At 38.8% G+C, this 15,165-nt stretch overlaps 1 protein-coding gene across 1 annotated transcript in view; it reads left to right on the forward strand.

Moving 5' to 3' along the window:
- UBE2G1 (ubiquitin conjugating enzyme E2 G1) overlaps positions 1-12,521 on the forward strand; it is a 95,001-nt gene extending 82,480 nt beyond the window's left edge. The window contains 1 exon segment of the mRNA XM_069483105.1: positions 9,482-12,521. The gene's annotated coding sequence lies outside the window, so the exon portion shown is untranslated.
- Positions 12,522-15,165: the final 2,644 nt, after the last annotated feature.

Below are 15,165 nucleotides of genomic sequence, written 5' to 3' on the forward strand. Positions count from 1 at the left end.
AAAAATGCAGTTAAGAAGTAAGGCTAAACTCTATCACCACTAATCCTCTTATCTGTAGTTTCTGAAAAGACATGCGTACTATTACATTTCCTTTATTTAATCAGAAATGCTGAAAAGTTTTTCCCCTTTATCACCACATATACCAATAACCTTACAGTCTTCAAATTATTTGTTTTTTCCATCTTGTTTATGTCTATCCTGCTTATTTTTATTCTATTTTTCCTAGTAATTCTGTCCTTATTTCATTACCATTATGTCTGATGCCTCCCTCACCCTTGAGTCAGTGGTGGTTATATCTGATCTTTTCCCTTCTTATGACTCTTGCTTGCCGCTACCTTAACTCAAGTTCTTATTACTAAACTTTTGGCTTGGTCTTCTAGTATTGAACATCTTTCATGTCTATACCTCATCCTGGGTATTTGTGCTGTTAGTCTTCACAAAGCTCAGTTCATTGCATTGGTTTTATCTATCTACTTTGTTTGATGTCCCTTGAGTCATAAGTTCTATCTATCTGTCTATCTATTTATTTATTTTGAGATAGGCTCTTGCTCTGTCACCCAGACTGGAGTATTGTGTCCTGATCATAACTCACTGCAACCTTGAACTCCGGGGCTCAAGCAATCTTCCCTTCTCAGCCTCTGGAGTAGCTAGGACTACAAGTGCAGGCCACCATTCCTGGCTAATTTAAAGTCCCCTTATGAAGATTAAAGTTCCCTTATCAAAAAGGTTGAGGTCAAAAATAATGTTGAATCAAAATACCTCATAGAACAGGTTAATTAAAAAACAGTATAATAAACTGTTAGTGATGAAAGTAAACTAATAATAACTTTAAAGAGGAAGGAGGCAATAACTGGAAATTTTGACTAATACATAGGTCATCTCTGTTCACATAATGATAACAAAGCATACTTCTGAAAAGTTGCAAATTCTCCACATATCTTCATGCATGCATAGTGTAAGGGCTTTGCACTATTGCAAAAGGGCATAGGAACTGGGGTTGTTGATAGAACAATCTTAAATGAAATTAATACGTGAATTTTATTGAAAGTATTTGAATACCAACAGTGAGCCAGTTCCCATGTCAAGGATCTAGAATATTTGTCGTCTTCTTTTGCCCCTTGTTGAGATGAGGTCCATGTCAAATTTCATTTTCTTCATGAAGTAATTGCTCTTCACCCTTGAATTCTTCCCTTTCTGAAGCACAGCAGCACTTAGGTCTACCTTTCAGTCATTTATAAATTTATCTTATGACTCTTGATACACATGGTATCATGCCATTGGAAAATAAAAGCCTCAATAAGTACCTAACACAGTCATTGGTTTGGGTTGAACTATAAGTGAAATCATTTGAAAATTGGAATAAAAACACATCATACCAAAATCCACAAATTGGCCGGGCGCGGTGGCTCACGCCTGTAATCCTAGCACTCTGGGAGGCCGAGGTGGGCGGATCGTTTGAGCTCAGGAGTTCGAGACCAGCCTGAGCAAGAGCGAGACCCCATCTCTACTAAAAATAGAAAGAAATTATATGGACAGCTAAAAATATATATAGAAAAAATTAGCCGGGCATGGTGGTGCATGCCTGTAGTCCCAGCTACTCGGGAGGCTGAGACAGGAGGATCCCTTGAGCTCAGGAGTTTGAGGTTGCTGTGAGCTAGGCTGACGCCACGGCACTCACTCTAGCCTGGGCAACAGAGTGAGACTCTGTCTCAAAAAAAAAAAAAAAAAAAACAAAACAAAATCCACAAATTAACTAATATCATCTAAAAATGAGTCTACATCTACCTAATGCATAGTTTCTGTAGACAATCAAATGTTTCAATAAATGGGTCAATCTTCCTTTTATTGAGGTGCCTGCCTAAGCCTTAACTATCGTAGCCATTTATTTATATAAATTTATATTTAATATTTAATTTAATTTAATCTAAGTTTTTTAAAGATGGGATTTTGCTATGTGGCTCAGGCTGGCCTTGAACTCTTGAGCTCAAGTAATTCCTCTTGCCTCAGCCTCCTGAGTAGCTTGGACTATAGGCATGTCCCACTGTGTACGACTAATTGTGTAATTTTTTATATTTAGACTGTATACTATGGAAACCTGTTTCCTTGAATCCAGCGTTGTAGGCTGAATAGTCAGCCTAGCCTGTCACTCTTGAAGGCTGGCTGTTTTCCCCATGGCTTGTTAGCATGCCCCTTCTGAGTATCTTCAGTGTCTTCAGTCATGTGATAGGGCATAGACATGAAAAGAAACCCACAATAAACACTTGAAAAGAATACAGTCTGTCGGAGCTGGAATAAAAGTAAAATCAATTTAAATTGTTTAAAAAATGTATCACATCAAAATCCTTTACCTAAAAGTAAACCTATTACTGTTGATGTTACTTGACCCAGCCCTTATTTCACTTTTTGCTATTGTTTCTACCCTGTCCTATCTAGAGATTGTTTGTTTTTTTTTGTTTTTTTTTTTTTTTTGAGACAGAGTCTCACTCTGTTGCCCGGGCTAGAGTGAGTGCCGTGGCATCAGTCTAGCTCACAGCAACCTCAAACTCCTGGGCTTAAGCGATCCTACTGCCTCAGCCTCCCGAGTAGCTGGGACTACAGGCATGCACCACCATGCCCGGCTAATTTTTTGTATATATATATTTTAGTTGTCCATATAATTTCTTTCTATTTTTAGTAGAGACGGGGTCTTGCTCTTGCTCAGGCTGGTCTCGAACTCCTGACCTCGAGCGATCCACCCGCCTCGGCCTCCCAGAGTGCTAGGATTACAGGCGTGAGCCACCGCGCCCGGCCTAGAGATTGTTAATAGCTTTATCTTCTAATGCAGCTTTGGGATGGGAAGAGGAGAGAGAGGGAGAAAAAAAGAGAAACAAATCTTTCCTTTTCCACAGATCAGCAACATGGCTACTTTGTATACCACTGGATGGGAGAACTCATCTCTTTTTGTTCTACAGCAAGACTAGAGGGACTTGTATTAGTTCTCTATTGCTGAGGGGCAGGATCCTTGAGCCCAGGAGTTCAGGACCAGCCTGGGCTACCTAGTGAGACTCAGTGTCTATAAAACATTTAAAAATTAGTCACGTGAGGTGGTGTGTGCCTGTAGTCCCAGTTACTCATACTCGGGAAGCTGAGGTGGGAGGATCGCTTGAGCCCAGGAATTCAAGGCTGCAACGAGCTATTATTGCACCGCTGCACTCCAGCCTTTGCAGCAGAGCCAGACCATGTTTCTTTAAAAAAACAAAACCTGAAAACTTAAAAATATTTTTATGTCAAGACAAAAATAAAGATAAGTAGCAAACTGGGAAAAGATTGCTCTGTATCTAATACTCAGGATTTCTATCCAGAATATACAAGTAGCTTCTGTGAACCAATAAGAAAAATATCAGCACAAAAGCAATTGGTATAAATAGATGATAAATAGAAGAGGAAAGATGGCTAATTATTATGCATGTGGAAAGTAACTCAACTGCATTTGTAATCAGAAATTCAAACTGTAGGAAAATAACATCAAATCCATTAGATTGTCAAAAATCAAAATATCTGAGAAACTCATGTGTTTGTGAAGATTTGGGAAACAGTGTTCTTGAAATGCTGGCCTAAGTGAAGCTGTTCTGTTAACACTTGACAGCAATTTGGCATATCAAGTGGATTTGAAAATGGATATCCTATGATTTATGTCTATAAGCTAGCATAACTCTAGTACAAGTGTACAGAGAGAGATATACAAGCATCTTGCTTGCAGCATTGTGTGAAATTTTTAAGGGCCATCAGAATTTATAAATTGTGGTTGATACAATAGAATATTATCCAGCAGCTAAAATGTATTATATAGACTTAGAGTCATATAACCACATGGCTAAATCACAGAAACACACTCTAGCAAGAGCAACTTGCAAAAAATAAATGATATCATATTCTATTTCTAATGTTAATTAAAAAATAAATCCACTTTTTTCTTTATGTATATGGTAGAATAAAGATTAACAAAAACAGGGACTCAAACAGAACATTCATAGAATTTGCGGTAGTGCCTACCTTTAGGAGGAAGAGAAGGGACTGGGAGAAAAGGGGGCTTTACCTTTTTTTTTTTTTTTTTTAAATTATCGGTCCTCAGGCACATTATTGTTTGGCTTATCCTGCCTCTCCACAGAAAACTAAACTCCTAAGGACACTAGGGACTACCTGTTTGTTATACAGAAAGGCTTAATTAAGTTTTGATTCTTAATCTCTGTAGCATTTGATACTATTGATCATCCCTCCTAAAAATATCTGTTACCCATCCGGATCATGGTTCTGTCTTGATTCCTTCTAAATCTGATTGCTACCTTTAGGTTTTCTTTGCCTACTTCTTTGTTGTTGCTCTTTTTCTTTCCTCATCCCCTATTTCAGGAACAAAGCAGGCATTAGAAAAATTTGAAATACAGAAACTTCTTTATATAAATACTATTAACAAAAGTACTACTTAAAATATTTTATACCATATACAAAAGCAAATGTCTTGACTTCTCAGCTGCCCAGTTCTGTGCCCAGAAGTTACCACTGATAATAGGTTTAATCTTTCAGAAATCTAATCTTCCCTCCACTACGCAGGTACACACACATGTGTGTGATATGTGCCTGTGTGTAATAACATACGTATAAACAGAGCATGTATATTCTGTACTTTTTATTTAACATTATCTTTTGAAATTTTGCCAGCTAAGTAATATATATCTGCTTCCTTTTTTGGTAGTTGCATATTAAGAATTAAAATTTATATCTTGAAATGAGATAACCCCAAGAACAGATAACCATGAGCTCATTTCAGTTCTCCTTAACGAGTATTTGTTAATTACCTGCCATTTGCAAAGGTACTGTTCTCTTGGGGATGAAAAGGATATGTAGAATACCACAGATACATTATGCTGGCCAATAAAGAGCTGTTTTTCTACCTAGATAGACCAGGCATGAAAAAAAGTAAGGTTAAACCACATTAAGAGTTTCACTGGTGTTAGAAGCAGAGCATGGCTTTCAAAAGTCACCACATGACTGGATATTAGATGGTTAGGACAGAGCTTAGAAGTAGGGCTGCTGGTGACATTGAACGTCTCCATAGTAGAGAGGGATGATCCATTTGGTGTAGAGAACAGTACTTATTAGGGCCAAGGACAATATCTTGGACAACTTCCACATTTAGGGGACAGGAAGCAGAGACCAAGACAGAAACATGGGGACTGACTTGGTCACAAGGTGGAGAGCTAGGAGAGTGAGGTCTTACAGACGTCAGAAAGGAAGTGGGTGTGGGTGGTCACCAATGTCATGATAGAAGAAGGTCTCCATTTGGGGGAAAAAGTCAAAGGCTTGATGATGGAGTGAGAGTATACTGGGCGGCAGTGTAGGGTGTACTGGACCTTTTGGAAGCATTTGTATGTGGGGAATACTTCCTTGATATTAGCTGTTTTCTTCTGCTTTCACTTAAGTGGTTGAGATCATTGTAGCATTTACCTCTGAGTGAGGAATTAATTTTATTATTGTCTTCAACATCAAAATGTGGTTTCTGTTTCAGAGCACATTGGTCTGCTTTGTATTTTTTAGATCTTTTTAAAAGATTAATATTAGAAGTGGGATATGCTTACAAAAATATAAATTTATTTACATTTATTACACTATTTAGAGAATTATGCAGGTAATTCAGTTTTTACATTTATCTTTCTAGAGAAAAGAATGATAAACTTTCTGAACTAAGGCTTGTTTTTCCTCTGTTCAGAATAAATTTTTTTCAAAGAGAAGAGGAATAGATTTTTCTTTCTCTGCTAAAAAAAAAAAGCTAATGCTATTTAAAGTTGGACCTTCACTATTAAAAGGCCAGGTCTCCTGATTTTAGGTGGTTAATAACTTTCAGCAGTCAGTCCTCTGTGTTGTTTTTTCTTTAAAACCTCACACGGAAACAGTTTGTGAAGATTTTGTGGCTTTGAAATTCCTCAGCATTTGTGTTAGGTCGTTAAATATGAAATGTCCAATTTCAGATGAAGAGTGTAGTTTATTATATCTCAAACAAGAAGCAGTACAATTAAAGTATGCGCCTAAACTATCGACGCAGCTTTGCCACTTTATGGTAGCTTGTTTATGCCAGCAGCAAAGAAGCCTGGAGAGTGAGTGGCAATAAAATCATGAAACATGTCGAGAATTGAATATTTTCCCTAAAAAGAAGTGGTCCAAAGCCTTGAATAAGTGGTAGTTGGTGCAAGGTCTGGAGTGGCTGACAAGAGAGTTTCCAAGTCCAGCCTCTGTAGTTTGAGCCAGCATCATTTGTGTGACATGTGGTCAAGCATTGTCTTGCAAGAGGATTCGCCTGTCTCTGTAGACCAATCTCTGCTGCTTAATCGCAAGCTTCCTTACCATTTCATCCAGTTGTTGCAGTAGATATCCACGGTAGTCAATTGACCATGTTTCATGAAGCTGTAGTGGATAATACTAGTGCTGGACCACCAAACAGACACCATTAGGGTTTTTTTTTTTTTATGAATATTCGGTTTTGGACTGTGTTTTGGCACTTCATCTTTATCCAGCCATTGTGCCAAACACTTATGATTGTCAAAAAGAATCCATGTTTCATCATATGTAACAATACAGTGTAGAAATGATTCACTTTTATGTCAAGACAGCAAAGATAGGCAAGCTTGGAGATGATTTCTTTTCTGATTCTCATTTAATTCATGCAGAACCCATCTATGCAGCTTCTTTACCTTGCCCATTTGTTGCAAATGGTCCAATGTTGTTGCAATAGCAATGTCAAACCTGGCTGCTAATTCACGCTTAGGTTGAGATGGATTCACTTCCACGACAGCTTTCAGCTCATCATTATCCACCTTGGTCTCAGGTCACCCATGTGGCTCATTCTCAAGATTAAAATCACCAGGATGGAACTTCTCAAACCATTGATGTACTGTGCATTCATTAGCCACATTCTTCCCACAACACTTTGTTGATATTTTGAGCTGTCTCTGCTGCATTGGTTCGTATTTGAAATGGAATTCGTATTTGAAAATAACACAAATTTTTTACTTATTTATGGTTTCACAAAAATTTCTCTAAAAAATATTTGAGAGATAATCACAAGCCAAACTAAGTGTTTGCATGACTGAGGATGTACTGTCATGATAAAAATAAAACAAGTGCCAAAGTGAAATGTCAGAGATATCAACTGTCAAACTTAGTACTTAAGGAGATCGGACATTTCATACTTAATAACCTAATATCACAGGGGAATGATTACTGAATACCCAAAGAGAGTTATTGGCCAGGGATTAATTTGGGTGTGGTATAGTCTTTGGAAAAACATTCAGGTAACATTATCTGAAAGTTACAATACTTATTCCATAACATTGTTGCTTGAGTTTCAATATATGTCTTTAGATTTTCTAGTAAAAAATGTGTATGCAAATATGTGTGTATCTATGTGCAAATAGCAGAACCTGATTGTGATGAAGGTACTATATTCATTTTTGGTGCATTCTTTGCTCAGGGCTGTTTACATTGATTAGTACAACCCTTTTGGAAAGAAATTTAACAGTAGTTCTACATCTCATGATCTATCCTAGATCTATCTAGGGAGGTAGTCTGAATTATGGAAATAGGCATATGTAGAGCCACAGATTGGCTCACAGCTTTCTTTCTCCTCACGATGGAGATTTTGGTATGATTGAATTTGGGTGATTGTAAGATTGATAAATTCACTCTGGGCTTTAGAAGACACACTGACCTTTGAACACGTCTGTTGAGAGTTAAAATTTACCAGAAGGATTTGTTTTGTTTTGTTTTGGTTTGGTTTGGTTTTTTGAAACAGGGTCTTACTCTGTTGCCAGAGTAAAGTGCAGTGGCGTCATCATAGCTCACTGCAACCTCAGATTCCTGGGCTCAAGCAAGTAGCAGGGACTACAGGCATGCGCCACTGTGCCCAGCTAATTTTTCTATTTTTTGTAGAGAGGGGGTCTACCTCTTCCTTAGGCTGGTCTTGAACTCCTGACCTCAAGCAATCCTTCCGCCTCAGCCTTCCAGGATTACAGGCGCAAGCCACCCCATGCAGCCTGCCGTAACTCTTAAGTACATTTGACCTCTCTGTCAGGAGTTTAAAATTATATCCCTAGGGTTCCCAGTCATCTTCTGTTTGAGTTCTTTTGCCCAAAATTGTGCTTGGCATCAGATACAGGTTTCTGAGTTCCTTGGAACACTTGCCCTAAGGATGTAATAGAAATAGATCTTTTCTTCTCTGCTGCCCTCAGCCAACCCCCCATATTCAAAGTGCACATTAATATAATAAAGGCTCTGAAAAGTCCATTCAATCAGACTTTTAAAATTTGAACACAGTGTTTGTCTAACTTTTTGAACAGGAAATGCTGCCATTTATCTAGCTATGTGACCTTGTCTTGCTTTTATAAGGGGAAACTCCTTCATACGATGATTGTGAGCCTTGTGTGAGATGAGTTTGTAAAGTACTTAGCATGCTGCTTGGCACCCAATAAGCACTCGAAAAGATTGTAGTGGGTTTTATTTAGATGTGTTCTTGACTTCCAGTCTAATTGAGGATATTAGACTAACAGATACAAAACAATTAGGAACTGAAATTGGGATGGAAGGTCATTTGTGGGAAGCTCTATGTTGAAAATGGGTTTGAAGTGAACCTAGAGAGTTGGATAGAAAATAGCAAGTTGGGAAGTGTGGCAATCTTATTTCTCTGACTATCCTTAAATATTTATATATTTCCTTGACTCCTGCCCCCCATCACTTGACTTTTAAATGATTCATCTCTTTGTGATTCTGGGTGTAATATGAGTTGAAAGACATTTGGAATATTGAAAAATTAAGTCACTGTTGTCCAGTAGAACTTTTTACCATGATGGAGATATTCTATACCTGTGCTGTTTGGTATGGTGGCCACTAGCCACATGTGACTGTTGAACACTTGAAATGTGGCTAGCATGACTGAGGAACAAAATTGTAAACTTTGTTTTTGAGACAGGATCTTGCTCTGTTGCCTGGGCTAGAATGCAGTTGTGTTATCGTAGCTCACTGCAACTTCTAACTCCTGGGCTGCAGTGATCCTCCTGCCTCAGCCTCCCAAGTAGCTGGGACTATAGGCATGTGCTGTCACATCAGGCTAATTTTTTTAATTTTTTGTAGAGACTGGGTCTTGCTATGTTGCTCAGGCTGGTCTTGAAGTCCTGGCCTCAAGCATTTTTCCACCACAGCTTCTCAAAAAGTGCTAGGATGACAGGTGTGAGCTACCATGCCCAGCCTTGTGAATTTTATTTAATATTAGTTAATTTAAATTTAAAATTAAACAGCCACGTGTGGCTAGTGGCTACCATAATAGACAAACACAAAAGTGAACTTAAAATGAAGTTTAGGATTTGTTGCCAAAGAAAAAGAATATAAAGAAAAATTTCTAATCAGTTAATTCTCTTATAATATGTAAAGTCATCATGAAATGTTTGTTTTGTTGTAGGTCTCCAATTGAGAAACATGGCACTGTTTTCCTGCACTCTACCCACCTATTGCTGGACTTCTGTTGTAACAAGTTGGCAGACACTGGCTGGAACTGGGCTGCAATAAAACATGCCAGTTATCAATGCTGACAAGAGCCTAACAAGTGCCAACTTACAGATGATTACGCATTTTGAATTCTAATGAACTGTTTTAACCTTCAGGAAGAATTGTAAAGACCTGTACATAGCACAACATGATCCGGATAATATATATACTGTTCATGTACATCCACAAATACACCTTGTACCAAATAATGCTTTCTTGTAGTAGAATAAGAATCGTGTAAATTCTAAAAGATTTTAGCAGGTTTTCTTTCCTATTCATTGTTTCTTATCAGTTTTAAAAGACTCCTTAAAGCATGTCAGATGAAAAGCAATTAGGATTAAAGGTTTCCATTTAATTTCCTTTAAACCATTGAGGCTACATTAAACTCTTTTCACTTACTAAACTTTTGTATCTTCTTTGTTTTGACACACTCCCCTTTGCTTTTCTCTCTTCTAGCTGCCAGAAAGTTCTCAAATCATTTAGTTCAAATACTGAAATACTGAATAAGCAATTACTTGATTTTTATTGATGACTTCAGAGGATAGTCATCACTAGGTGCTTTGTCCTTTTTGTATTCTGGTTGCACCCATCTCTTGGATTGGATGTAGCAATAACATTTTTTGGCCGTTGAGAGCTCTTGAACCCAGTCATTACCCCTGAGAACTAAAAGAGTTGGTTCTTAATTCAACTTACTGAAATTTTCCCCAAATAGTATCAAATTCTGATTTGGTTTCGTTTTTGCCCTTGAGTTGCTTAATATTAAGGTTGGATAAATAAAGCATGCACAGCTCAGCTACAGGCTTTCTCCTTAACTCCTGGGTTTGCTACTAAAAATGCTGTTTACCCTCATACCCTTCTCCTGAGTCCTTTATATTTCTTCGCCTCTATTCTTCTATACTGCAGAGTTTTCTCACCTATTGTACAAAGAAATTGCGATGTATATTTTCATGTAATTTGATTTTGGAATTCTGTCACCTTATGTAGTGAGTTCTTCCAAAATATAATTTTTTTTTCAATAATTGTCAAGTTGTTGGCTTTTATTGTATTGAATGAAGGTTATAATACCGAATGCCAGAGAAGTGCAGTTTAGAAAAATCTCAGGTTGATTCCTTATGCAAACAAACTTAATACTTGAAAATCACATGGCCATGGCAGTATATGTATTGGGTTCTATCTAGATTCTTATGTGAATCTAAAAACATTACGAGGTAAATGCGTTGCTATTTGACGTGCAGATTCTGTCACTGACATAGTGCACTTGGATTTGATTAATGTTTGCGTATAAATATATTTCATATCATACAATTTTCTAAAACAACTTCAGCAAATGGTAAAATGAGCATGTGAAGTGTTAAAGGCACGCCTAGGCTCCTCAATGTTTGTTGTGAGGTTGGGAGTGGGAAGTAGTCTTTGGCATGTAAAGGATAGAACTTGAGACAGTACCAGATGGGATATGGTGTTTGATTGTGAGAATAAGTGAGAACTGGTGCATCTCTGCTCTGTGGGGTTTGGAGAAACGCTTTGGCAGAAGAGTAAAAGGATTCCTGCCAATAACCCATACCTCTACAAATTTTGTATGTCCTTTTTTAAGCAGAAATAAAATAGTTGAGGATGTATTCACAGTAGAGAATGAATTTTCTAAATCTCAGTCTCTTCTCCACTTTGAAGCATTGTAAAACCCCATAAACATAAAAACCCACAAATATGTAGTGACTGTGAAAATTGTTTGATTTGATTCTTCAGAGCCCGATTTTCTTCAAGAACTTTGTGACTTTTTTTTTCCTTTCCCCAAAGACCCTACAGAAATTGTTGCCCCAAAATGCTGGCACTGCACACCTACAAGTGACTTGGAATGCAATCCCTTTTACTCTTAAATCAGAAGTTGTTCACATGGTGTTTGCTGTGGCAAAATGGAGCTAGAATTTTCCTCTCCTATTGCTATAATTCTGCTAGCAGAATTAAAACCTGGGATTTGATTCTTCAACAAGTAGCAAATGACCTAGTAACTCAGGGACAACTATTTTTGAACTTTAAGTGCCACTTTAATGCAGTTACTTTGGTATAACCATGTGGTTTTTTAGGGCTAGCTCTAGGGGAGTGGAAGGGAGAGCCAGGAATGAGCGCATCTCTTTTCACACTCTTTCCCACCTGGCGCCTTGAGCGTGCTACATACTGAAACAGGCCTAGAAAGATGTTGTGACTTCTTTTCCTCTGTCAGAGATGTCATCTGTGCCTTGCCAGTGTTCATCTGAAAATGTAAACTTCAATGCCTCTACATTTGAAATTAAACTTCACTCAGGTGACACTGAACCAGGTGGCTTTTGTCCCACCAGTACCTCATCATTTGTGTGAGGTGATTCTTCTCTGCTTTAGGAAAAGGATTCCCCCGTCCCCAACCTTGTGCCAACCATCAACAACATCTACATAATCTTAAGGATTATAGAACTGTTGGCTGTTTCCTTAAATTTATTACAAGTTCTCACAGAGGCTTACAGATTTCAGTCTGTGCTCATAATGGGATGGATGGTCTTAGTGGCTTTCTGGCCTCTTCTTTTGTGTTTAAAATCCATATGAAGTTGATTTTCTTGTCATTATAAGGTAATATGCTTGTCAGGTTATTCCACTCGTTCTGTGGTCACTTGAGTGTCAGTATCTTTAATGGCCTTCATTCTCAGTTGTGAAATTTTATATGCTTGCTCACCCCCTACAAATCTGCCCACTTTGGGTTGTGGTGCCTGTGTATCTTTGCCCGTCTGGTCTCAAGTTGGTGGAATTACCTTTTTTGTACTGCCACTTCTCAGCATCTTCGAAATTTGACATAATGTTGCTTCATTCCAGCTTTTTTTTTTTTTTAGTTCTGTAATTTGTTGATTGTATTTAACTATGTGAGTTCTGTTGTGATGTTTACTGTATTGTAAAGCACCTCTTCATGTGATGGGTGCTCTATAAATCAATAAATGATGACTTAGAGGCTGAATCATGGGCTATTCTGGTTTTAGGATGCAGGTCTCAAAAGCAAGTTTGTGGGATTCTTTCTGTATAAACAGCACATGGTACCAAAGGGCCCACAGGGGAACCTTGATGAAGAATTTTACAAACTTTATTTAACGAACGAACCAGAGGGTGGGAAGTTAACTTGACTTCCAACCTGATATATAAAGCTCTTTAAATTTCCAGTACATGGCCAAGCACCGTTCTGGATCAGAGTTTCTGTGCATGGTGATTTAGAACCTTAAAGTGGACACATGTTAAAACATTATTGGGGATTTTGTCTTTGGTCTAAACTGGCTCTACCATAAAGATAAGCTAAAAGGTGAGAAACGCAGACTGAAATGTGAACTGGAAGAGACCACAGCCATCATCTCAATCACCACCCCATCTTCTCTAAACAGATGGAGAAACTGGCCAAAATTCCTGCCCAGGGTCAGTTAGTAAGTTAGTGTCAAAAGAGGCAACACTGAGTACTTTTGTTTCTTTACAAGATATCAACATCCAGCTTTTTATCCTGAATCCTTGCAGATAGTTATACGGATCTAGTGTTAGGTGCTGAAAGCTAGCTTGTCTTGGTATAAATTGCCAGTGGCTGTTCAGCCCTCTTTTAAAATGGAGAAAAGAGCTAGGGGTGGTGGCTCCTGCCTGTAATCCCAGCATTTTGGGAGGCCAAGGTGGGAGGATCACTTGAGGTCAGTAGTTCGAGACCAGCCTTGGCAACATAGTGAGACTTACTACAAAATGAAAAAATTAGCTGGGCGTGGTGGCTCGAGGCTATAGTCCTAACTACTTGGGAGTCTGCAGCAGGAGCAGGAGGAGTGATTGAGCCCAGGAGTTTGAGGTTGCAATGAGCTATGATGCTGCCACTGCAAAATGTCCCCCACACCCTGAAAAGAAAAAACTGAGAAAAGAACATGAAGCAGAGCTGAAATAGAAAGAGGAAAATCCTTCCTGAGAGCAGTTTTGGGAAGATTGGGGATTATTTCCAGAGTTTATACCAGTTTTACACATAATCATCTACTCACGCTATATAGCAAAAAAGTTTTATTTGCATACTGCTTCAAATGCAAATGAACAGGTTTTTGTGCTTACTGTGTGGAAGGCCCTAGGCTTCCAAGAAGGACCAGTTGATTTTTCTCTCCACACCGCCCCCCCGCACTCAGTAAAGATAGTGCGAATAACCACCTTATCAAATTTAAACTCTTTGCTTTCTGGAGGCCCACAAACCCTGACACGATTCAGTTTGCAGAGCAGGTTATTTCCCAGCTATGGTTTTCCCAGTGGTTCAGTTTCAGATGTGTATAACCTGGCTGCCAAGGTAGGATTAGTTCTTTTGGCATGGTGGCAGTCTACACTGAGCTTTAGTGAACCGATCAAAGAATTTTGAATCCTGTTCATTTAGGTAAATTAACTGAAGGAAAAGGAAAAGATTTTCACAAAAGACAGTCAGACACATCTTCTAACATAGGAGCTACACAAAAAGTCCTAGGCAAGAAACTTGATTTTTTCCCCCCTTCTCAGCAGCATCCATCAAGAATAAGTATAATAGCACTTGTATGTTCACAATGACATTTATTCCTAACAAGCACTGAAAATCAAGTTTCTATTTATTGAGCCTCTGCTTTGTGGCAAGCTTGTGCTATGTGTGTTTTATAAAGGATCTAGACAAATCTTAACAAGGATCCTCCAAGGTAATACTTTCTCATGAGGAAACAGGTTAAGATTAATTTGTCAAGGTTGTAGAGCAAGTAAGTTTCATGGCTGGGATTCCCTTCCAACTACTTCCATAAATAGAGTGTGCTGTTTACTCTATTTACATGTGAGGCAACCAGAGCTCAGGAACACTGACTTTTCCAAAGGCACATAGAGAGTGGACATGTATTTTTTGAGACAGAGTCTCTCTCTGTTGCCTGGGCTAGAGTGCTGTGGCGTCAGCCCAGCTCACAGGAACCTCCAACTCTTGGGCTGAATGGATCCTCCTGCCTCAGCATCCCAAGTAGCTGGGACTACGGGCACATGCCACCATGCCCAGCTCATTTTTCTATTTTTAGGAGAGACAGGGTCTCACTCTTGCTCAGGCTGGTCTTGAACTCCTGATCTCAAGCGATCCTCCTGCCTCGAACTCCCAGAGTGCTAAGATTAGAGGCGTGAGCCACTGCACCCCGCCAAGAGTAGACATGTTGATGATGGTACTTCACCCGGTTCACTGGACTACTTACTACCGATCTAGAGATTTCCTTCCCTTCCCTGCCATGATATCTCACTGCCTCCCTGAGTCCATTCCCCTGTGCTCTTGAACTTTAGACAGCATTTACTCCCTTCCTATACTTCATTTTCCTTGACTGAGGCAACTTCACACTAAATTCCTCTTAATCTGACAGCAAAACCTGAAATGGATCTAAGGTGAACCATGTTCCAATGCTCAGATTTTGCAAAATGTCTATATTTCAGGTTATATCTAATGTAGCTCCATCCAAGCCTTGGGCATTGTAGCTCTCGAGTACTACAAATGCTTTGTTTTACAGGCTTTATCAAGTTATCTGTAGCCCAGGGCTTTCAGGCCAGTTAAGAGTCCCCTCAGGAAACAAGGGCCCAGGGATAGGGTTA

The sequence above is a fragment of the Eulemur rufifrons genome, chromosome 9 (genome assembly GCF_041146395.1).
Source record: "Eulemur rufifrons isolate Redbay chromosome 9, OSU_ERuf_1, whole genome shotgun sequence".
Classification (NCBI taxonomy): domain Eukaryota; kingdom Metazoa; phylum Chordata; class Mammalia; order Primates; family Lemuridae; genus Eulemur; species Eulemur rufifrons.